The sequence below is a fragment of the Ascaphus truei genome (assembly GCF_040206685.1).
Source record: "Ascaphus truei isolate aAscTru1 chromosome 13 unlocalized genomic scaffold, aAscTru1.hap1 SUPER_13_unloc_3, whole genome shotgun sequence".
Lineage (NCBI taxonomy): Eukaryota > Metazoa > Chordata > Amphibia > Anura > Ascaphidae > Ascaphus > Ascaphus truei.
This window is the reverse complement of record NW_027453847.1, coordinates 553,804-576,327: the sequence shown is the minus strand read 5'-3', so window position 1 is coordinate 576,327 and position 22,524 is coordinate 553,804. Positions and strand designations below refer to the sequence as shown.

The window sequence follows — 22,524 nt, the reverse complement described above, 5'->3', positions numbered from 1 at the left end:
GGAGGATAAGAAATCTGCCTTCCGGATCTGCAGTTTCTTTTTTTAAAGAAAATTTAACATTTTGTTTGAACAAAATAGCTACCCCTCTCTTTTTGGTTGGGCAGGATGCATAGTAGGTCTGAGGGTAATATCTCTGGAAGGTATTGGGGGGTGTTGTCGTGTTAAAGTGAGTTTCCTGTAAAAACAGGATGTCTCCCTTCGTCTTTTTGAGCTCCTGAAGAGCGAGCCGTCTTGTAAGTACTGAGTTTAGTCCTCTGACATTTAGGGATATTAGTTTAAGTGTTGTGTTATGGGCCATTGTTACCTGGATGGTATTTCAGGGCTTCTGTCTGTCCCTCCACTTTCCCAAGGTGGTGGGCGTCTCTACAGTCATACCTTGTCTTGACCTCTGAGTAGGCTTTTTGTGGAATCTTGGTTTCTGGAGACCCTGGCCGTCTGCGTATGTGCTCGTCCCTGCTGGGTGTGTGTGGATAGAGAAACAGGGTTGTGTTCATTTTTATGTGCGACTTTTCTTTTGTATAGAGTACCTGGTGCTGATGAGAGTTGGTTTTGCAAGATCGTCCCCTGTGTTCTCTGGGCACGTGGATGGCTGGGGAGGCATGGGGGAGGAGGGGAAAGAGAGGGGGGTGAGAAAAGAGTGGAAAAAGAAAAGAAAGTGGGCTGTCCAAGAGCCCAGTTTTAGAGACCCTCATCTCTCTAAGGATGAAGGTAGTAGGCCTATTGCCTCTGGGAGACTTCCCTGAGCGCCGCTCTCTGAGAGTCATCAGGGAGGCCGGAGAGCCCTCATTCAAAAGGCATTGCAACTAAACATATTAAATCACATAAAACTTGTTCAACCATATAACTTCCGGGTCTAACGTTGCGGGACCCTTAACTAATTGCTTTCATAACCTTATGCTTATATGTCATGCTAACCTTGGTTTGACATAGGGGTAGGGATGCTCCCCAGCTAGGGGAGGGGGGGGCAGAAGTGGAGGGGGGGAGGGATATGACCAGGGGGGGGGGGAGGAAGGGAGGGGGGGGATAAACTGGGCCGGGGGGGGGGGAGCACGTGAGGGTAGGAGGGGAAGGGTGTAGGGGATGGGAAGGAGGGGCGCTGGGGGAGGGGGAGGTCTATACAATTATCACCCCCTTGGGTACCTTTCCTGGAGCCCTTTCTCTTGTTTGCCTCTATGGTAGAAAGCCTAAGACCTCTATTGGGATCCCCCTTCCAGGGGCTTCTCGTTTCCTCCCCAGGTGAGCCCCCCAACTGTGCCCACCAACATTTGCTTGTATTGTCACTAGATGGCGCTGGTCCGCCGTTTTCATCTAGATCCCTATGTTTACAGTTCCCATTACTTTGCTTGGGTCAGCTGCAACGTTAAGGGTACAAGGCGCACCCCGGGAGGAACCGAGCTGTTGTGGGTGAACCCCTTGGCGTAGAGGTGGTTCCAGGTAGGTATTTACAATATTTAACTAACACTGGATACATACGAGGGAGTTTTTTCGTATAGCTTCAGTCCCCATATGTCTATCTTTGGGCTTGCCGTCTGCCTCTGTCTATTTTGGCCGGGTCTGACTCCGCAGAGACCGCCGGACCAGCTCCCGATCCATCACGGCAGGGGGGAGTGGTGGGGCGGACAGGGAAGGAGGGGAGAGGAAAGGGGGTAGGGGAGAGAAATGTGGTTCCCCTCTCCCCCAGACAATCACCCCCCCCCTCCCGCACAACCAAAGCCCCCCCACCCCACCAAACATCATCACCCCCCGTCTACATCGGGTCATCTGTCCGCCGCTCCCTGCTCTCGTCCTGAGACTCTTTCTCGCATTCCCGGCAGAGGCCAAGAGCGCCGACACTCCGAAGGAGAGCGACTTCATCTCGCAGCAGGTAAGTGGAGATCCACCAGGGGGGGTAGACAGGGGAGCTGTTTCTCTCTTTTATCCAGGGGGAGGGAGATCTGGGGGTACTGGAGGGCGCAGTCCCGCCGCCTCCGTCGGGCCGGGGCAAGTTCTGAGTCTCGATTCTTATTCTTCCCCCACCTGGTTTCGCTGGGTGGCGATTCTCTGGGAAGTTCGCGGTACCTTCTCAGTTGGTCTTTGGTTCTGAGCGCCGTCAGTTTCTTCATGTGCAGATCCTCCGCTCGCCTGCGGGATGCCCAGGGCCCTCATAAATCTCGGGATTTCTTCCGGGTAGGATAGAGTGTGGTATTTCCCTCCTGATTGCACAACGACTTTGAATGGGAACCCCCAACGATATTTTAAGTTGTTTTCTCTCAGTTTCTGCAGGAGGGGTTTTAACTCTCTTCTCCTGTCTACAGTTTTCTTCGAGAGATCACTATAGATTTCGATTCGTGTGTTGCGGAATTGTAAGGCTCCCTTGTCTCTACTGGCTGCTAATAATTTCTCCTTCGTAGAGTAGTAGTGGAATTTAATCAGGACATCTCTGATCCTCTTGGGGTCAGTAGATTTTGGCCCCGGGGCTCTGTGGGCCCTATCCATCTCCAGTTTATCAGGGGATAAGTCCGGGACTAGGTGGATAAATAAGTCTGTCAGGTAAGTGCGGAGCTGGTCCGTCTCCACGGACTCCGGGACATACCTTATTCTCAGGTTCTGCCTCCAGTCGCGATTTTCTTCGGCACTTTCCTTTAATTCCCTTATTTCCCAGTGTAACCGGTTTATTTCGTCCTCTGCGGAGGATTGGGCCTGCTCCAAGGCTTCCACCTTATGGCTCAGAGTGTCCGTCTTAGCAGCCAGGAGGTTCATATCACTCCTTAAGGTGTTGACCGCTTTAGTCAGGTCATCCTGGATTTCTTTCCTCATTCTCGTGAAGAGGTTCTCCAGGTATTCGTTATTAATGTCGATGTTTGCCATTTCTGGCTGTTGTGTTCTACCTGGGTCTTCCCTCGTGCGAGTCAGGCCGCTGTCTTGCGAGTCCTCGCAACTCCCTGCGGGTCGCTGGTTTGGGGTAAAGTAGCTCGCGACTGTTTGCTGGGCTGCTTTTTTGCCCTTGCCGCTCATGCTCTGTATGTTCCCCTGTCTGCTTATGGTCCCCACTTTATTATTTTTATTCCCTTTTATTTAAGGGGGGGGGAGGTGTGAGAGTGTTGCGGAGCTTCTGGGGTGTTTCTGAAGCTGCTGAGTAGTTGTTTATTTATTTATTTCGCTCAACGCTGTGTTACTGGGGAGGTAGGGGGTTGTGGCACACTGAGGCTCAGGCAGCAGTTGAAAGCTGATGGTTGGGACAAGCAGCTGTATACCCCTTTAAGGGGAGATGGTGCCTCAGTGGAGTGTTCCTTTAAGATGGCCGCTTCCTCCCCTGCCGCCACGTGGTGGGTCTCACAGCTCCTGCAGCCAGGGATACTCTCCCCTGCCGGGATAGCCTGATGGGGGTATGTTTATTTATTTTATTTATTCGGGTGGGGGGGGGGGGGGCAGCGGAGACCGGGACCGCAACCGCAACGGGGAGATGCTGCTGCAGCTCCGGCTTCCCCTTGGGGGCGCAGGAGGGCACCGCGGGCGCACTTCAAGGGCAGCGCTCGCAGGGGGGGAATCCTCAAGCCCCGCAGTTGGAGTGGACTCCGCGGGACACTCGGAGCTTAGCCCCGTCGCCTCTCCTACCTCCCACATTGCTCCTCCAGGCGTTTCTTCTGACTTTTTCGCGTGAGTCAGGGGGAGACTTCTACCGGGGGTCGGGGCTCACAGAAGTCCTCCCTGAGCGCCGGCAACCCCTCTCCAAATCGGCGGAGAAGGTACTTCTTGTGCCCAGCTGGTGTTAGGGGTTCAGGACTGTAGGTTTTGGGGGGGATTTGTTTATTTAATTGCTATGTTTATGGGTTATACGTTGGATTGGCTCTGGAGCCAATCTTTCAGGCAGCCATTCCTCTTGACGTCACCGGAAGTCTCTCCCTGTATAAGCTTTTTTAAAAAGAACGGAGTACACCTTTCATTTTTCTCCACAGTTTCTACCCTAGCTGCGTGGATTATTTTCCTACCTTTCCCCTCTATTAAATCCCTAAAAACTTTTTTTCTTTCCCCAGATCCTCTTCCACATTTACCCCCATTTCTCTTAGCCTATAGAGGAACTGTTTCCTCAAAATTGCCATCCTGTACTCTTCCTCCTGCCTCCTTGCCTTCTCTACACCTTTTTTAACTAAAAATTTTTTAGTTTCTCCCTTAACCCATTCCCACCATTCAATCACTCCCCCATACTCCCCCATTTTCCCCTTTAACTTTGCATACATTCGTTCATATTGTTTCTTATCCACTCCTCCTCCAGCAATGAAACATTCAATTTCCAGAAACCCTTTCCGTGCTTTTCCATTCCCTCCAGTTCTGAAATACATTGTACACATACATGGTCTGACAAACAATTCTTTTGAAACTTCCCATTCCCCCACCTTTATTCCTTTAGAAATGAAAATATGGTCAATCCTTGATTTTACTTTCCCGCACTCACTGAAATACGTAAACTCCCTCTTCCCTTTACCCCAAACTTTGAAAGCGTCCCTTAAACTAAAATCACTCAAAAGTGTTTTCAAAAAAATACCCGAAGCATCTGGTCTGCTCCTTTCCACCCTATCCCCCTCATTCAGTATGCAATTAAAATCCCCCACCACCAGGGTTTGTACTCTCCGTGGCAAAAAAAAATTCAATTTCTCAAACAAATCTCTTCTTTGTTTCTCTTTTGGAGATGCATACATATTAAATAACCTGAACATTTCCCCCCTCCATTCAAACAAAACAAACATTAAGCTTCCCGGTTCTATCACCACATGTTTACAGATTTTAAATTCGTGACCCCTAAACAAAATCCCTATCCCACTATTTTTATTCTCCCGGCTCCCAGACCACAGAGATTCTCCCCACACCCAAACCTCTTTTCTTGGTGGGTCTGAAATCCCACATTCTTGCAGGCAAACAATGTCATTTCTTTTTTTTGCTACCAAGTCCAGAATCCTAGCCCTCCTAGCCGGGCTTTTCAAACTTCTCACATTAAGTGATGCTAATTTTAGAGTCATTCAGCCCTTAGGAAGAGAGAAAAACACCCCATACCATCATAAAAGTGAAAAAAACCATACTCATCTTAAGTCATCCGTGGGGGAAAGGGGGGGTGGTAATCCCTCCTTGTCATTTAACCCGTGCATAAAATGTTCCATTTGGGACTCTTCCAAATACGTTGCACTTTGGCCCCCCGGTGATCCCTGCCCATCCGGCGGACCAGAATAGGGTGGGGGGAACCCTCCCCGGGACTGTACACATTTTCCGAGTACTCCTCCTCTCTGCTGCTGCAAGATGTCTCGCTGGCAGTACCCGGTAGAGCCCCTTCGTGGCACCTCACTTTTGAAGGGGTGCTTCTTTCCTCCTTCTTCTTTCATTTTCCTCGGCGTTCTTCTTTCTCTCCAGCATCCAGTACGTCCATTATTCCTTCCTCCTCCTCTGTTTGGCGCAGCTCCTCCTCCTTATCTGCTACCTCAAGAGTCTCCGCCATGAGAGGCTCCTCTCCTTCTGCCAGCATCACATCAGAGTCTGTATCAGGCAAGTCTGTGTCAGGCAAGTCTGTGTCAGGCAAGTCTGTGTCAGGCAGGTCTGTGTCAGGCAGGTCTGTGTCAGGCAGGTCTGTGTCAGGCAGGTCTGTGTCAGGCAGGTCTGTGTCAGGCAGGTCTGTGTCAGGCCGGTCTGTGTCAGGCAGGTCTGTGTCAGGCAGGTCTGTGTCAGGCCGGTCTGTGTCAGGCAGGTCTGTGTCAGGCAGGTCTGTATCAGGCAGGTCTGTATCAGGCAGGTCTGTATCAGGCAAGTCTGTATCAGGCAGGTCCGCCTCCTCTTTCTCCTCCTCCTCCGTTCTGGCCTCCACCCCCTCAGCTTCAGGTGCTCCCCGCCTTGTCTGCTCGTCAGGGACCACACCTAGAACAGCTGGGACAACGGGCGTTTTCTCCATACGCTGACTTCCATGTTCCTTGTCATAAGGAGATTCTGCAGAAGCAAAGCCAGCACTTTGCTCACACACTTCCAATCTTCCAACAGCCCGGGCATAAGATCTTTTTTTCATACAGTGTCTGGCCCTGTGTCCCCGCACAAATCGCAACAGGTTGTCTCCTTGCACGCCGCTGTATGGTCGCCCTCTTTTTTGCATTTACGGCACACTGCTATATCCTTTTTTTCACAGATCTCCTGTGTATGCCCAAAGCTAAAACAAAACCTGCAGTATATCGGCTGGTCTCGGTAAAACAAGAACCCCCGATTCTCACCAATGTTAAAATTCCCTGGAGGGTGCATGACTCCCCCAATTCCATCTGCACTTGTTCTTAACTTGCACCAATACCTGGTTTTACCAGTATAAATACCAAAAAAGTTATTCAGCCTCTCCCCTCCCTTTACAGATTCGCAATACCTAGACAGGAACATTTTTACATACTCTGGCGGTGTGTACGGGTTGTACATATGAACAGTTATGGGTATTTCTCCCTTCGCAAAGCACGGCACCAGCTCAATTCCTTGCATGCAGTCCTCACCCTTGTCCATTCTGGCTTTTTCCATACAATTCACGCAATCCACGCTTGTTTCAAGAGTAACATCATAGAAACCTCGCCTCTGGAACTCCTGGATACAGTACAGTTGTTCCTTCCTTATTTTTAATGTACCCTCCAATATAGTCAGCCAAAGCTCCTCCAGTCTCAGGCCTCTGCGTCCTTCTTTCAGTATGAATCTTATCGTATTCGTGATGAATTGCGTCCTATTCTCCATCCTTCTTCTTCTTAAGGTCTTTCACCCAAAAAAATAGATACTTCTCACGGCTCCGCCTCCCGAGCTCTAAGCTTAGGCTTTCTCCAGCGGCGCCCCCTGCAGGCTCATGGCTTAAAACTCCCCTGCCAGGTAAGTATGAGTTGGAATGGCGCTGGGGGGCAACTAGCCCTGTCCCAGGACAAGTGTCACCCTTGTGGAGAGAGCAGCCTGGTCATTGGTGCAGCGGCAGCAGCCAGCAGCGGCAACCACCACAGTAGCTGAGGCCTAGTATCTGAGCCAGAACCTGCAGCAAGGATCAGCTTAGGCCATTCCATGCAAACATTTGTGCAGCAGCAGCAGCAGCAGCAGCAGCAGCAGCGAATATTTGTCAAACAACATAGATCCAAGACATCCCCTCCCTAGAAGCAAAGCCCCTCCCCCGCCCATCCAACAAGCACCCAGAGAAGCCAAGCTTCGCCGCAAGGTACTTCTTCTTGGTTTTAAAGGGAAGAAGCAATCACTTTGAACACACGCTCAGCTCTGTCATTTCAGCTGGCGGAGAGGGGGACAGTGGGACACCATATTTCTGGGGTGGCTTTCTTCATCTTCCCTACCTGCTGGCACTCTCTTTTTCTGACCTCCACTGACACCTGCTGCTGCTGCTGCTGCTGCTGAAGAGGTGCCCTGTCCTGCTGGCACACTTGTCCCTTTGCCCCTTACCAGCATGGCTGCTTACCTGGCATTTGCATAAATATGTGTAATAGGCTTCCCCCTAGCTCCCTTACCACTGCGGTAGCCATTACAGGATCGCGCGTGCACTGTAAAGATAGCGCACGCGGTCCCAATGCTACAGAGGTCCTGAGTGGACTACAATTCCCAGCAGCCTCTGGGGATTGCCCTTTCACCCACATCACGTGCAGCCAGCCAGCAAATAGGGTTTTGCAGCTTCTCCTATGGAGGAAGGATACAATGTTGCGGGGACCACGTTGTCAGTTGGAGCTGGGAGCAGGAAGGGGGAGGAAGTGTGTAAGGAGCAAGGCTCTTACACTAGGCCAGGTTACCCCCAGGTCCCAGGTAGGTCCCACTCCCCACTAGGTTAGTGGGTAAGTTCTTAGGGAAGGCCCCTTAGATAGGGACCCTGCCCTTAGGTGTGTGTAAGTCTAGTCAGTGGCACAGCTGCCGTGGTGTGTGCTCTGACTAGAATATACAGAGTGGCTTTGTAGTGCAGCCACAGCAGTTATTTGGCTGTGTCAGTGAGAGGCCCCTCATAGGAAGAAGGGGGGTTGCTTTCTAGTCGTTCAGTGTGTGTTATATCACCAGTGGCAGTTGCATGTGGTGAGCTGCCAGAGTCTGGGATCAGACAGAAGCTACAGGGAGAGTTCTTCTGCATGCAGGGACTAGGGTAGAGGCATACCCCAGGGCCCAGTTAGTCCCCTATGACACCAGAGGAAGCTGTATGGTATAGGGTCGGCCTTAGGACAGGGACTCCTTCACCATATTTAGAGAGCAAGAGGATTTCTGTCTGACAGTACCTGACTGTCAGTACAACGTGTATCAGAGACTGTGTTCAAGGTTCATTCCGGCTGGAGATTCTTTTCCCTGTGGAGTCAGCATGTGCATCCATTCCTGCAGAGAGCAGCGCAGCACGCCGTGGGATCACTGTGCGGTGTTGCTGAGTCCAAGGATTTTCCTGACCAGGACTGGTCAGGGAGGTAGTATACATTAAGTGCACCACCGGGCCCCAACACAGGGAAGCGCTATCCCTCACACACACTTTCTTTACTGTTGTGGACACTCAAGAGACTGAGGGGAATGTGATGATGGACATGTGGGTGAGGGGATGGTATGCATTCAGAGTGATGCACTGTTATTCATATATTGTTTGATGTTATGCAAAGAGAGTGTTATTGAAGTTACAAGTCATGCTCTGTAAATACTGTTTATTCACACGGTGTGTATTTACTGTATGGTTGTTCTGGTGAGGGCACACTCCCACCCTATTGGGATCCCTCATCAGTGGAGGCGCTGCACCGAGTGTAAGTACATACCCCAGGTTCCTCGTGGCAGAAGCTCAGCTCTCCTGGTTGCCAAACAGGTACCGCACCACACTGAGAAGTAGTCAGATACACCTACCCAGCCCAATATCACTTAGGGGGGGAAAAGAGGGCTACATTTGGAGGCGCTGCTGAGATCCAGACCAGGGGTGCCCGAATTCAGTATAAATTATGTCATTCTCATTATCATTGCCATACTGCCAAGAAGTGTACGAATGGGCATTAAAGGGGCAAGTCCCGCCCTCGCAAACCCTTGCTATAGGACGAGTTCCTGCTGACACTCCCTCCTGTGATATTTGCTTAATATTGGGTCAGTACCCAGGCTTATGGGGTGCAAAAGTCTTAGGCTGCTGCGTAGATGCAGACGGAGTGTGGTGCTAACTGTTGGTGAGGGCCGAACAAGATTTAATAAGAGAAGGAGGCCCATCCAAAATATTGCTCCATGGAACCCTCACTAAAGTATGGTGTCCTGTTATCTACCCTGAAATGCCAGGAAAACCAGAAGGCTACCCCCCTATCTATGCAGAGAGTCATAGTGTAATTGATGAGACTGTGATTAAAATGGAGGCTCCCTCAAGCAGTGAGTCACACCTAAGATGGCGGATCCCTCCAAGTCAGGCGAGCACCAGGACTGTACAAGAAATTGTTGCAGAATATTGTCCGGTTCTGGCGTGAAAAACAGAGCCCCGCCCCTGCGCTGTGAGTGGCTCAGCGCAGAGTCAGAACCACTCCTTGAAAGAAGGTGCTCCTCCTCTGGAGTCCACCAGGGGGAGCCAGCACAGTGAGTCTCAATCAGTAACTGCTGTCTCCACTAAGGACAGTACAGGATGCAGCGAACCACATCCGCAGTTGTATGGTGTTTGGCCAGCAGAGGGACTGTATGTGACATTTCTTTTGTGCCCGTGCTTACAGAAAGACCTTAATCTCTCTGGTGGTATGAACTTTGATCCCTATCAGCGACCACGAGGGGTTCAGGTTGTGAAAGTGGAAGGTAAAAGGTACGTCAGGTGCCTATGCCTCAAGTGTGATTTTCCAGATGGCGAATTGAGCTGGGGACCCAAGTGTGCCTGCTGCGAGGCACAGTTCCTAAAACCAGTGCTGCTTTGTGCTACGGAACCCGCAGAGGAAGATGCGGCTAACCAACCTACCTCAACTACTGAGGGCCCATGCGCCCTAACCGCGGTTCCAGATTCGGTTCAAATGCCGGAACCACAGATGACAAGTGAAGCTGAGGACAAAGAGCCATTTGCCTCGCCTGCTGTGGGGCCGTGTGCCCTACCACTGCCAGTCCGGCCTACTACGATGGTACCATCGGTCCTAGGCTTGGGATCAGTACCTAACGACGACATGGGTGAGTTGACTGCCCCAGGTGTGTCGGGTGTGAGCTTCCAGGTGACCGCGGAGCACGGTAGCTCCTTAAGTCTGGCCACCAGGACGATTGGCTCCACTCGGCATCGTGTCCTGACGGAGGTGTCCCCCTTAGAAGACCGCTGTCCAGTGGTGCGAGTGGACCAGTACCCACCGCCTATCGTCCAGGTGAAGAGGAAAGACAGCCCCATCATGATGTCCAGTGCTGCTATAAGTATTACTGTGACTGAACTGAGTGTGAGCCCGTGCGCTCCAACCCAAATGGTCCCAGGACTGGGATCCAACGCTCCAGAGTTTAAAGACAGTGAGTGGACTGCCCCAGAAGTGCCGGGGACAGGTCCCAAGACAGTTGAGGTGGGAACTGACAGCATCCCTGAGGACCTGTTGGCCACCATGAATCACCGCAGTGGTAAGGTATCAACCCTTTACCCCCTGCAGGATGTAACAGAGACTTTGAGTACAGAGACATTGCTAATTGCTCGCTTCCCAGTGGAAGCCTCCCAGGTACTTAGGGACAAGGACTGTGTTGTTAGTGATCCAGTGAAATTTGCCTCCGCTAAGCGCGACATGGAGCGTTTCATTCGCCATGTGGTGGACCGAGGAAAAGGTCAAGACCTCCTGGCTTACCGCATCCATGCCACAGATGGCCAGGTAAAGGTCTGGCCAAGAGACACTGTGCTATTCCTTCCACCAGGGGGAGGAAGTAGTTCGGAACCAATGACTGTTACCCCAGAGCATAATTTCCAAGAGATTACCCAGGCGGAGGCTCACAAAAGTCAAAGTGAGGTACCCCCACATTATCAGTTAGGGGCACCCCACAATTGGTCTCAGCAAGCAGCTAACACTCAGCTGGACTCGGTTATCTTATGTGAACTGAACTGTACCCTATTGTTTAGAGTCAAGTGTGATAAGTTGTACATATCATGCCCTGCATTTTTATTGTATACACGTATGCTGAGTGACGTCGTTCCTCAAGCGGGGACGTTGGATTTTTCACCAGGGGGAGAGTGTAGCAGGCTTCCCCCTAGCTCCCTTACCACTGCGGTAGCCATTACAGGATCGCACATGCGCAGTAAAGATAGCACACGCGGTCCCAATGCTACAGAGGTCCTGAGTGGACTACAATTCCCAGCAGCTTCTGGGGATTGCCCTTTCACCCACATCACGTGCAGCCAGCCAGCAAATAGGGTTTTGCAGCTTCTCCTGTGGAGGAAGGATACAATGTTGTGGGGACCACGTTGTCAGTTGGAGCTGGGAGCAGGAAGGGGGAGGAAGTGTGTAAGGAGCAAGACTCTTACACTAGGCCAGGTTACCCCCAGGTCCCAGGTAGGTCCCACTCCCCACTATGTTAGTGGGTAAGTTCTTAGGGAAAGCCCCTTAGATAGGGACCCTGCCCTTAGGTGTGTGTAAGTCTAGTCAGTGGCACAGCTGCCGTGGTGTGTGCTCTGACTAGAATATACAGAGTGGCTTTGTAGTGCAGCCACAGCAGTTATTTGGCTGTGTCAGTGAGAGGCCCCTCATAGGAAGAAGGGGGGTTGCTTTCTAGTCGTTCAGTGTGTGTTATATCACCAGTGGCAGTTGCATGTGGTGAGCTGCCAGAGTCTGGGATCAGACAGAAGCTACAGGGAGAGTTCTTCTGCGTGCAGGGACTAGGGTAGAGGCATACCCCAGGGCCCAGTTAGTCCCCTATGACACCAGAGGAAGCTTTATGGTATAGGGTCGGCCTTAGGACAGGGACTCCTTCACCATATTTAGAGAGCAAGAGGATTTCTGTCTGACAGTACCTGACTGTCAGTACAACGTGTATCAGAGACTGTGTTCAAGGTTCATTCCGGCTGGAGATTCTTTTCCCTGTGGAGTCAGCGTGTGCATCCATTCCTGCAGAGAGCAGCGCAGCACGCCGTGGGATCACTGTGCGGTGTTGCTGAGTCCAAGGATTTTCCTGACCAGGACTGGTCAGGGAGGTAGTTTACATTAAGTGCACCACCGGGCCCCAACACAGGGAAGCGCTATCCCTCACACACACTTTCTTTACTGTTGTGGACACTCAAGAGACTGAGGGGAATGTGATGATGGACATGTGGGTGCGGGGATGGTATGCATTCAGAGTGATGCACTGTTATTCATATATTGTTTGATGTTATGCAAAGAGAGTGTTATTGAAGTTACAAGTCATGCTCAGTAAATACTGTTTATTCACACGGTGTGTATTTACTGTATGGTTGTTCTGGTGAGGGCACACTCCCACCCCATTGGGATCCCTCATCAGTGGAGGCGCTGCACCGAGTGTAAGTACATACCCCATGTTCCCCGTGGCGGAAGCTCAGCTCTCCTGGTTGCCAAACAGGTACCGCACCACACTGAGAAGTAGTCAGATACACCTACCCACCCCAATCTCACTTAGGGGGGGGAAAGAGGGCTACACATAGAAGCAAGCTGACACTGTCTGCTGCTCCCTGGATAGAGATAGAGATAGATAGATAGATAGATAGATAGATAGATAGATAGATAGATATTGTTTTTTGCACCGCTCAGCAGATACATTTTTACTGCTGCTGCTGCTGCTGCTGCTGCAGCGACTCATATTATACAGTTCTTGGCCCTTTTTGTTTAGAATGTTTTTTTCATGAATTATATGTGTTTTCGTATTTCCCAATCCACCTGAATTTATTCCTAAATGTCTGCGCAGGTGCCTAATTGTAATTTCTCCCTGTTTGAGATGTTGCTACCTGGCTAGTTGGTGGGTGGGTGCTCCTTTTATGCCACAGTTATTGACCGGGCCCAAAGCCCAAGCAGTGGCAATAGCAGCTTGTCTGAACAAACACCTGTGCTGTGGGTGGTGGTTGTTGTTGTTGTTGATTTTTGTTTCTGTTTTTTCTAACAGTCCAAAAACAGGGGAGAGCGCGCACGCAGTCCCCCACTACCAGAAATTGTGCAGTCGAGTTTCCCGCATGTGGGGAAATCGCAGAGGTCAGCTAGCTCCTAGTGCAATGAGCAAGCCTCGCCCTGGGAGAGCCACCTGCAGGATCGTGGCTGCATAATGTACTCTCCTGCCAGGTAAGTATGAGTTGGAATGGCGCTGGGGGGCAACTAGCCCTGTCCCAGGACAAGTGTCACCCTTGTGGAGAGAGCAGCCTGGTCATTGGTGCAGCGGCAGCAGCAGCAGCAGCAGCATCCAGCAGCGGCAGCAGCCAGCAGCGGCAAGCACCACAGTAGCTGAGGCCTAGTATCTGAGCCAGAACCTGCAGCAAGGATCAGCTTAGGCCATTCCATGCAAACAATTGTGCAGCTGCAGCAGCGAATATTTGTCAAACAACATAGATCGAAGACATCCCCTCCCTAGAAGCAAAGCCCCTCCCCCGCCCATCCGACAAGCACCCAGAGAAGCCAAGCTTCGCCGCAAGGTACTTCTTCTTGGTTTTAAAAGGAAGAAGCAATCACTTTGAACACCGCTCAGCTCTGTCATTTCAGCTGGCGGAGAGACGGACAGGGGGACACCATATTTCTGGGGTGGCTTCCTTCATCTTCCCTACCTGCTGGCACTCTCTCTGCTGCTGCTGCTGCTGCTGCTGCTGCTGCTGCTGCTGCTGCTGCTGCATAAAAAGGGAGAGATGCCCAGTCCTGCTGGCAAACTTGACACTTTGCCCCTTACCAGCATGGCTGCTTACATGGCATTTGCATAAATATAGAAGCAAGCTAACACTGTCTGCTGCTCCCTGGATAGAGATAGATAGATAGATAGATAGATAGATAGATAGATAGATAGATAGATATTGTTTTTTGCACCGCTCAGCAGATAGTTTGCAATCTGTTGGTTTTAAATGCTGCTCTTTGTTACTTTGGAGCCTAGAAACTCTAGAACGTACTGTATACTCCCTTTGTGATATCATCACATGGGGTGGTCTGGCTACAGAGACCCAGACATACCATGTAGAACTAGGGTGGGGAGGGGGTGAAATAAAAACCCCATATCCTGCAAGGAACGGCCATTTAAACAAAAAAATGAATCCAGATTTGTTTGTAAATGTGCTGCTTTATACAATATTTCAAAAGGCATCAAACATACAATTGTGACTTTGAAATCACCTATACATTGTGTATTGCACTTATCTCAGTATAATAATAGAGAGATTCGTATCTCAAACCAAAAAAAGAAAAGAAAACAATCAGCCAGAGAGGTGGACATTGGAAAGAGAGGGATACATTTTTACTGCTGCTGCTGCTGCTGCTGCTGCAGTGACTCATATTCTACAGTTCTTGGCCCTTTTTGTTTAGAATGTTTTTTTCATGAATTATATGTGTTTCTGTATTTCCCAATCCACCTGAATTTATTCCTAAATGTCTGCGCAGGTGCCTAATTGTAATTTCTCCCTGTTTGAGATGTTGCTACCTGGCTAGTTGGTGGGTGGGTGGGTGCTCCTTTTATGCCACAGTTATTGACCAGGCCCAAAGCCCAAGCAGTGGCAATAGCAGCTTGTCTGAACAAACACCTGTGCTGTGGGTGGTGGTGGTTGTTGTTGTTGTTGTTGATTTTTGTTTCTGTTTTTTCTAACAGTCCAAAAACAGGGGAGAGCGCGCACGCAGTCCCCCACTACCAGAAATTGTGCAGTCGAGTTTCCCGCATGTGGGGAAATCGCAGAGGTCAGCTAGCTCCAAGTGCAATGAGCAAGCCTCGCTCTGGGAGAGCCACCTGCAGGATCGTGGCTTTCTTTTTCTTTTTTTCTATTAAATGTTTTTATTCATACATATTTATTTACAGAGTTACTTTTCGGAAAATAACAAACCCCCCTTTCATTACAACAACCCATACATTTTGTTAATACATTTCATATTTCAACATTCAAATACATTTTATAATAAATAAAAACTCTTTCCCCTCATTAACTAGCACCCTATGCAGGGACAAACACCTGTCCTGTTTTCCCTCATCCAACACATTCTCTTTCTTTCCAGCTCGCACACTCCCCATATGCTCTTCCTCCGACGGTCTCCCACCGGAGGGGAGCACCGGCCTCTTCTCTCCGATACTCCACCAAACGGACCCTCGTAGCACATTATTGCTCCTCACAATTACTTTCCCCCCTTTCCGGGAAGCTTTCTTTCTCTCTCCCTTTGGTAAGAGCATATGCCCCCCCCCCCTACACTCTCACCACACTCCCTTTCTCTCCCCCAAACACCCCTCAATTTCTCAATCTATTAACACATCAACATTTTTACCTCTTTTTTTCCCTCTATATTTTTCTATACATTTTGCACAAACAATAATACATTTTCCTATCCCTATAAGGAAAACCCAGATAATCTCTCCTCTCCCCACCCTTTTATACATTTTTAACCATTTTATTCCACACTTTGGTTTCCATAATTCTCTTCCTTCATTTTCCCCCAACCGCTTCACATCCAACAGATAATATGTATACATTTTGCTCAGAACAACTCTCACAGACACATTCACTCCAATCTCTTCTCTATTATATATTAACACATTCCTTACATCCCACACCACTTCTTGTATACAGTTTATTATCTTCCACAACACGCTCCTCCTCTCCCCCTCCACCTCACACAACCCATACATCATCATATTGAATTCTAGGGTCCTGATCCCTATCAGCTCTTTTATCAGCTTCCCCTGACACTTCCATACCCTTCTGACAAAGCTACAATTCCAGAACGGATGGACCACATCCTCTACTCCTCCACACCCTTCTCTAGGGCATATTTCTGACTCTGCTAGATGTCTTTTCCTCTGGAATTCCCTTACGGGCAGGCAGCTGTGCACTGCCATCCAAGTCACGTCCTTCTGAGTGTTTGTCAGCCCCTTGTGATTTACATTCTTCCACATTATTTTTAAATGCTTTTCAACCAACCACCCAACACTTTCATACTCATCTCTTTCTATAATCACTCTTGTAATTTTCTTTGATCATCCCATAGTGATCTTTCTACCCCAACCAAATCAAACTCCCTAATAAATTCCTCTATTACCCTGTCATTTTCTGGTGTCTCAAAACAAAATGGCCTCCTCAGGTCTGTATTACACAACCCTAGTTTCCTCAGCATCCCCCCCGCAGCATATCTCGCCATGCAGGCAGCTTTTGTTTCTTCCCCATTAATCAACTTTATACAAACTTGGGTGTACTTTGCCCCCAAAACCCCCTCCATCCTTGGAGCTCCTTTGCCACCTTTCACCTTCTCCTTACATACAATTTGTCTCACCAATTTTTCCTCTTTTGACCCCCAAAAAAACATAAACAGGAACCTTGTAATCTTCCTGATCCACTTTGCTGTGGGAGGGAAAACCATTCCCATGTAAAGTAAAATTGGCACAAGTACCGCTTTTGTCACCAATATATTCCCTTCTAAAGATAATTTTCTTAATGTCCAAAACTGGATTTTTCTGCTAATTTTTCCCCCTATCATTTCCCAGTTTGCCTCTCCTCTAAGATCCTCATCAAACAACACCCCTAATAATTTTAGCTGTTTTTCTTCTACTGGAATCCCACTTTTATCCAGTTCCTGCCAGGCCCCAAAAGCCTTGCAGCTGCTTTTACTCCAATTTACTTTAAAACCTGAAGCCTGGCAGAAGGTTTCCACATGTAACTGAGCTCTTTTAAGGGCCATTTGATTAGTACATACCAGAGTCAGATCGTCCATGTATCCTAAAACTTTTATATTTCTCCCCCCACTCCCAGGTATTTCTACGCCTCTTATCACTTTGTCACTTCTGATGCTCTGCAAAAGCAGTTCTATTGCGCATATAAAGGCCAAAGGTGACAGCGGACAACCTTGCCTCACCCCTGACTTTACCTGTATCCTTTCTGACAAAAACCCATTAACTAGGGCTCAACTAAATATATCCCTGTACAAACATTTTATCCAATCTACAACCTCCACTGGAATCCCCAGCTTCTCTAAAACCTTAAACAAAAACCCGTGAGAGGGGCGGTCATATGCCTTCTCAAAATCGATGTTAACCAAAACTAAAGCTTGCTTCCTTTCGTTACAGTGCCAAATCATGTCTCTAATAAGCCTTAAATTCCCTTTTATCTGCCTCCCTGGCACAGCACACACCTGCTCCTCCTCTACAAGTTTGCTAATTACCACTTTAATTCTCAACATTATCAACTTTGCCACAATCTTGTAATCAGCATTTAACAGGGTTATAGGACGCCAATTTTTCAGGTCCCTTCTATCCCCTTTTTTGAATATCAGGGTGATTATCCCTTCCTTAAAGGATTCTGGTGTTCATCCTTTTGTCATTATCTCTTTGCATAGATGTATTACCTCCGCTCCAATCACATCCCACATTTGCACATAGAATTCATGGGGCAATCCATCCTTACCAGGTGTTTTCCCTTTCCTCCCACTCCTTATTACTTCCTTTACTTCGTCCTCATTTACTTCTCTCTTTAGAAACTCCTGATCTTCCTTATCTAATTTATTTTCTATTTTTCCAATCAGACCTTTCTCTATATTGTTGTCTCTTTCTTTTTCCTTAAATAAGTCCCTATTAAACCCCTCAACTTCCCTCAGCACCCCCTCTGTTTCCTTCACCTCCTCCCCCTCTTTATTTAGCACAGGGGTTTAGCTTGCTTTACCAGAATAAGCTTTCTTAAAAAAGAAAGAGGTACATTTTTCATTTTTTCCCACTGCTTCCACTCTTGCAGCATGAATGATTTTTTCCTCTTTCTCTTCTACTAATTTTCTAACCCCCTTCCGTGCTTTCTCTAATTCCTCCCCCACATCTTCCCCCATGTCTCTCAGCCTAAAAAGAAACTGTTTCCTTAATATTGCCCTTCTATATTCCTCCTCCTGCCTTCTTGCTTTTTCCACACCTTTTTTGATGAAAAACTTCTGTGTTTTTTCCTTTACCCACTCCCACCATTCACTCACCCCCCAAATTCCCTCATTCTCGCCTTTAATGTAACATACATACATTCATACTGCTTCCTTACCCCCTCCTCCTCTAGCAAGGACACATTTAGTTTCCAAAAGCCATTCCCATGCCTCTCTATCCCCTCCAGTTCTAATTTGCATTGCACACACATGGTCTGAGAACAGCACTTTTACCCCTTTCCATTCCTCCACCTTTACACCCTTTGGAATAAAAACATGACCAATCCTTGATTTTACCCCTCCACTCTCACTAACCCATGTAAACTCCTTTTTTCCTTCCCCCCACACTTTGAACGCATCCCTTAGACTAAAATCATTCAACATATTTTTCAACAGAATCCCTGAAGCATCTGGCTTGCTCCTTTCTACGTCCCCCCCCCCCCCCTGTCCCCTCATTAAGTATGCAGTTAAAATCACCAATCACAAGCGTTTGGACTCTCCCTGGCAAAACATTTTTAAAACTTCAAACAAATTCCTTCTTTGCCTTTCCTCAGGCGAAGCGTAAACATTAAATAATCTAAACATTTCCCCCCTCCACTTAAACAAAACAAACATTAACCTTCCCGGTTCTATCACTTCATATTTACAAATGTTAAACTCCTGTCCCCTAAATAAAATCCCTATCCCACTATTTCTGCTCTCCCTACTGCCAGACCATACAGAATCCCCCCAAACCCGTTCTTCTTTTCTTGGTGGGTCTGTGATCCCACATTCCTGCAAACAAATAATGTCATTTTTTTGCTTGGCCACCAAGTCCAAAATCCTCGCTCTCCTTGCCTGGCTTTTTAAGCTTCTCACAGTAAGTGAGGCTATTACCAAAGTCATTCAGCTTTTTTTGAGAGAACAAAAAACACAAAATTTCACCAGGGGAGAAACCCCCCCCCCCCATACTTATCTTATGTCCTGGTTATCCTTGAGGGGGGCTCTCTCCACCTCTTCACTGTACCCCAACACCATGTTATTTGCTAAGCCTTCTTCCACAAAAGATGTGCTTTTCCCCACTGGAGAATCCTGCCCATCTGGCGGTCCTGAGTAGGTGGAAGGGCTGGGTGAGAGGCTTCCCACCTGGCTGATCACTTCTTCCCTCTCATCCCTGCTGCTGGCTGATGCCTCGCTCACAGTATCCTCCAGCAGCCCTCCACGGCACCTTGCTTTTGCAGGAGTATGTTTTTCTTCCTTTTCCATCTTTCTTTTCCCCGGGCTCTCTTCTTGCCCTCCTGCAGCCAGCGTATCCATGCTTTCTGCTGAATCTTCTTCCTTCTCCCTTTCCAGGGCCACATCTTCTTCTCTCTGTACATCCTCCATCAATCCTGCTGTAAGAGGCTCCTCCCCTTCTGCCTGGCCCTGATCCATGCTTGGATCTGGCAACTCCTCCTCCTCCAGCTCCTCAGCTGCTGATTCTCCCCTTGTTAAGGGCTCATCAGGGGGAACCTCAGCAGCTGGTTCCACGGGCGTTTCCTCCCTGCTTTCAGTGCCATGCATCAGATCATATTCACTCTACTTATTAACCCATCTATCTGCGCGCTCTGCAGTTTCCTTTCTTATTACAGCCTGCGTATATGTCCTCTTCTTAGTACAATTTCTAGCCATGTGCCCTGTTTCCTCACATAAGTCACATTTAGAGGGCTCCTTGCACTCTGCAGCGTAATGACCCTCCTTTCTGCATTTGCGGCAAACTGCTATATTTTGTTTATCACAGTTCTCCTGTGTGTGCCCAAACTCAAAGCACTTTCTGCAGTATTGCGGCTGGCTCCGGTAGTACAAATACCCCCGGTTTCCTCCAATGTTAGAGGTCCCTGGGGGGTGCATGACTCCATGAAGTTCCTCCATGAAGACCATACATATCATTACATGGCTTAGATACATCGATGATGTGCTTTTGGTATGGGATGGCATAGAAAAACTCCTCCAAGAATTTATCCAGCTACTAAATACCAACGAATATAATCTCAAACTTACTTATCAAATAAGTAAAGAAAAAGTAGAATTTCTGGATATTACTATCTTTAAATCTGAAAGAGGAGAGATACATATAAGTATATACCGAAAACCGACGGCAACTAATACACTGCTTCTAGCGGAAAGCCACCACCCAAAGCACATCATCGAGAATATTCCCATAGGACAATTTCAACGATTACATCGAAATTGCTCAACAACAGCTGAATACAAAAAACAAGCTGTAGAGATGAAAAATAGCTTTCAAACAAGGGGATACACAAAGAACAAAATATAAAAAGCCTATTTCAAAGCGCAACAAATGGACAGACCAAAACTTCTAACTAATAAAAGGATTCAAGAAACTGATCACAACATAAGATTTATCAGCACTTTCTCTGACCAATCCTACCAAGTCAAAAAAATCCTTAATAAATATTGGGATATTCTCCTTGAAGATCCAGACCTCAGAATGGTATTAAAAGATCAACCGCAAACCTTAGAGATACTTTGGTACATAGCCACTTTCAAGCACAACCTTTAAAAACATGGATGGGGACAAACCTATAGGGTCTTACCCATGTGCTCGATGTAAAGCATGTAATTTTATGACTAAAACGAAAACCTTCACTAATTCTATGAAATCAAAGACATTTAATATTAAGAACTTTAACTGTCAAACAATGGGAGTGATCTATTTAATTACATGTAAGTGTGGCGAAATGTATGTGGGAAAAACAAAGAGACATCTGAAAACGAGCATTTTGGAACATATGGGAGACATTGGAAATACAAGAGATAAACCAGTAGCCAAACATGTGAATGAAATACATCAGGGAGATATTAAACACTCCCATTTACTGGAAGTGAACATGTGGCACCAGGCCCAAGGGGAGGAGACTGGGATAAACGTCTCCTACAGAGAGAATGTCCATGGATATTCCTATTACAAACACAGAGTCCAGATGGTTTAAACAAAGGTTTTATTTTTTCAGCATACTTATAATAATCACATATCAATTTATTATTTATAACATATAATACATTTTAGAAATCATATTACTTACTAATATCCGATATAGAGATAAATCTATTCGCTTTACATACATCTGTATATGAATTTGCAGTTGTTTCACTTATAGAATTAAGTTATATATTTGCTGAACTCACCTTAGAAATCACTTTAATTAGAATTATATTTTATTTATATATATATATATATATTTTAAAATTTAATTTTCATATATTTTAGATAGTTATTAAATATATTAATCTAGTCTGGTTCGCATTGACCAGTAGGGGCGAAACAAATTAGAGAGTATCACTCCTACACCTATACACATTAACATATGATCCTAAAAAAACACATTATTCACATTTTTCACCATAGATAACATCCATTTTGACTCCCATGTATATATCCATATTCTCTAACACCTATCTCCCATAGAACCTCCGATTTCTGAAAGTATCTCCCCACACCAAGACGTAGCGATCTGAAAGGAAGAAAAGAGAAAAAGCTTTAAAATAATATACATCAATAAATATCCAGCAAAGTATTCTAAAAAGAAACAACTTCATTATTCATTTCACTTTTAAACCAGCCCTGATTGGAGAATAGAATGATACACCCCCAGCCATAGAGGGTATAAAAGCCAGGCAACTTGATCGGGAAGTTAGACTCCTCCTTTCTGAAGAAGCGTGTCAATCCCGCGAAACGCGTCATACGTCGAGTCCGACGTCACAGAGGGGCGACACATCAGTCGAAGGAACACGGCCAGTATACTGGTGCTAAGACACCATACCTTCCACACTTCTGGGGAAACTGTATACCATGTCTTAGGCACGGAAAACCCTTAATAATATGCCATCCGCGGTCCGCTGTGACCCTTGAATAGAAGTTGTTTTGGGGATTACCATGTCTATAGGTCCGCCATGACCTTTTAAGTGTAATCATCTTGGTTATGCACATTCTGGGTCCGCTGAGACCATAAGTGTTTTATATTATACTGCTTAATGAATACAATTATGTTTATCCAGACACTTCCACCTATATATATTATGTGAATGTGTTACTTACCATTCCTCTGGTTCTATTTTGGTCTCTATGAGACATCAGGATAACATTAGATCACCAAAGGAGATTTAATCAAGGAGACTATATGTATGTTATATGGCTCTTGAATACATCTGCGGACTTTGACTTTATCATAGGCTAATAGCCATTTAGCCACATATATATTGATCATAAAAGGATCTTATACGTTACATATGTATATATCTCTCTATTGCGTGATTTGGTACTTTTTATCTAGATGTGTATTTAACCAAGTGCCAACAAGTTTTTACAGTATACTGAACTGTTAGAAATTACTATATTGTATCTATTATTATACTGAGCTGTCAGAGTGGATTCAAATTAACAGACACACATATTAATGTGTTTTATAGTCTGAAAATAAATATAGAGTCTCTTACCACTCTACCCCCATGTGAGAGGACTTTTTAAAACTTTTTTGATCACTGTATATTTTTCAGTCACCTTATAATTTTTTCATGTAATAAAACT

General features: G+C 47.0%; 1 non-coding gene and 1 pseudogene across 1 annotated transcript; both read right to left on the bottom strand.

The window, feature by feature from the left end:
* Window positions 1–13,010: 13,010 nt before the first annotated feature.
* LOC142474032 (U1 spliceosomal RNA) lies at window positions 13,011–13,183 on the bottom strand (annotated as a pseudogene).
* Window positions 13,184–14,681: 1,498 nt separating this feature from the next.
* Window positions 14,682–14,844, bottom strand: LOC142474033 (U1 spliceosomal RNA). Its single transcript, XR_012790110.1, has one exon. It is a non-coding gene; the product is annotated as a U1 spliceosomal RNA (small nuclear RNA).
* Between the last annotated feature and the right edge of the window lie 7,680 nt (window positions 14,845–22,524).